The following is a 2,500-nucleotide window of genomic DNA, read 5'->3' on the forward strand; positions in this document are numbered from 1 at the left end:
ATCGGCGTCGAAAGAAGCCGAGCCAAAAAAAGTTAAAGTACAAACGTGCAAGCATACTAACCTAACCCTAGGTAAGGCATGTCAGAGCGAAAGACAGTAATTTCGAATGAGCCAAGAAAGAGCGGTGCGGGGCCGGTCGGAGCGCACCCTTTTCTCGGTGGCTGGCGGGCGAGAGAGTGCTGCGTCGCCGGCATCGGCGTCGAAAGAAGCCGAGCCAAAAAAAGTTAAAGTACAAACGTGCAAGCATACTAACCTAACCCTAGGTAAGGCATGTCAGAGCGAAAGACAGTAAACTCGAATGAGCCAAGAAAGAGCGGTGCGGGGCCGGTCGGAGCGCACCCTTTTCTCGGTGGCTGGCGGGCGAGAGAGTGCTGCGTCGCCGGCATCGGCGTCGAAAGAAGCCGAGCCGAAAAAAGTTAAAGTACAAACGTGCAAGCATACTAACCTAACCCTAGGTAAGACATGTCAGAGCGAAAGACAGTAATTTCGAATGAGCCAAGAAAGAGCGGTGCGGGGCCGGTCGGAGCGCACCCTTTTCTCGGTGGCTGGCGGGCGAGAGAGTGCTGCGTCGCCGGCATCGGCGTCGAAAGAAGCCGAGCCGAAAAAAGTTTAAGTACAAACGTGCAAGCATACTAACCTAACCCTAGGTAAGGCATGTCAGAGCGAAAGACAGTAATTTCGAATGAGCCAAGAAAGAGCGGTGCGGGGCCGGTCGGAGCGCACCCTTTTCTCGGTGGCTGGCGGGCGAGAGAGTGCTGCGTCGCCGGCATCGGCGTCGAAAGAAGCCGAGCCAAAAAAAGTTAAAGTACAAACGTGCAAGCATACTAACCTAACCCTAGGTAAGGCATGTCAGAGCGAAAGACAGTAATTTCGAATGAGCCAAGAAAGAGCGGTGCGGGGCCGGTCGGAGCGCACCCTTTTCTCGGTGGCTGGCGGGCGAGAGAGTGCTGCGTCGCCGGCATCGGCGTCGAAAGAAGCCGAGCCAAAAAAAGTTAAAGTACAAACGTGCAAGCATACTAACCTAACCCTAGGTAAGACATGTCAGAGCGAAAGACAGTAATTTCGAATGAGCCAAGAAAGAGCGGTGCGGGGCCGGTCGGAGCGCACCCTTTTCTCGGTGGCTGGCGGGCGAGAGAGTGCTGCGTCGCCGGCATCGGCGTCGAAAGAAGCCGAGCCAAAAAAAGTTAAAGTACAAACGTGCAAGCATACTAACCTAACCCTAGGTAAGGCATGTCAGAGCGAAAGACAGTAATTTCGAATGAGCCAAGAAAGAGCGGTGCGGGGCCGGTCGGAGCGCACCCTTTTCTCGGTGGCTGGCGGGCGAGAGAGTGCTGCGTCGCCGGCATCGGCGTCGAAAGAAGCCGAGCCAAAAAAAGTTAAAGTACAAACGCGATGCTAATGAGCGAGCCGTTGTCTCGACTAATATGTAGGGGGCGTTCGATCGAGCGTCTGGCTTGAGCACTTGTCGGCCTAGCAGAACGGTCGCATTGTTATGCCCGGGTTTTAGGCACCGCTGCAGGCGGCCGGCAGAGCTCTTGTTTGTGCGAAACTGAATGGATCGAGCCCGAGAGAGGGCGAGCAAAGAAAAAACGCAAATCGCTCCGCCTGGCACTGCCGGCGAGAGCGTGGACGTCGCGGCCAGCGACTGTCGAAGCTGAGTACGGCCGCAGGCGATCGCCTCGGTCTTAAACGAATGCGACGAGCACGCGCCGGGCGGCCCAGCAAGGGCCGAGCGCAGCTGTCGCAGCTATCTGGTTGATCCTGCCAGTAGTGATATGCTTGTCTCAAAGATTAAGCCATGCAGGTGCAAGTACGAGTTCTCGTAAAGCGAAACTGCGAATGGCTTATTAAATCAGTCTTGGTTTATTTGGTCTCGTAAGCGAAGTGGATAACTGTGGTAATTCTAGAGCTAATACATGCATTAAGCGCCGACTTCGGGAGGCGCGCTTTTATCAGATCAAAACCGACCGGGTTCGTCCTGTGACGTTTGATGACTCTGGATAACCACGCGGATCGTACGGTCTCTGCACCGACGACGTATCATTCAAGTGTCTGCCCTATCAACTGTCGAAGGTACGCTACGTGCCTACCTTTGTGATAACGGGTAACGGGGAATCAGGGTTCGATTCCGGAGAGGGAGCCTGAGAAACGGCTACCACATCCAAGGAAGGCAGCAGGCGCGCAAATTACCCATTCCCGACACGGGGAGGTAGTGACGAAAAATAACAATACAGGACTCTAACGAGGCCCTGTAATTGGAATGAGTACATCCTAAAACTCTTAACGAGTATCCATTGGAGGGCAAGTCTGGTGCCAGCAGCCGCGGTAATTCCAGCTCCAACAGTGTATGCTAAAGTTGTTGCGGTTGAAAAGCTCGTAGTTGGATTTTGGGCGAGCGCCGCCGGTCCGTCGCAAGGCGTGTCACTGGTTGCGTTCGCCTCACCTTCGGTTCTCCGTCGGTGCTCTTGACTGAGTGTCGGCGGTGGCCGATAAGTTTACT

General features: G+C 54.7%; 1 non-coding gene across 1 annotated transcript in view; it reads left to right on the forward strand.

The window, feature by feature from the left end:
* Nucleotides 1-1,748: 1,748 nt before the first annotated feature.
* Nucleotides 1,749-2,500, forward strand: part of LOC144419304 (small subunit ribosomal RNA) — a 1,810-nt gene continuing 1,058 nt past the window's right edge. Inside the window, exon 1 of the ribosomal RNA XR_013473977.1 lies at nucleotides 1,749-2,500. This exon is cut by the window's right edge and continues 1,058 nt beyond it. This is a non-coding gene — a ribosomal RNA (small subunit ribosomal RNA).

The sequence above is a fragment of the Styela clava genome, unplaced genomic scaffold, assembly GCF_964204865.1.
Source record: "Styela clava unplaced genomic scaffold, kaStyClav1.hap1.2 HAP1_SCAFFOLD_116, whole genome shotgun sequence".
Taxonomy (NCBI): domain Eukaryota; kingdom Metazoa; phylum Chordata; class Ascidiacea; order Stolidobranchia; family Styelidae; genus Styela; species Styela clava.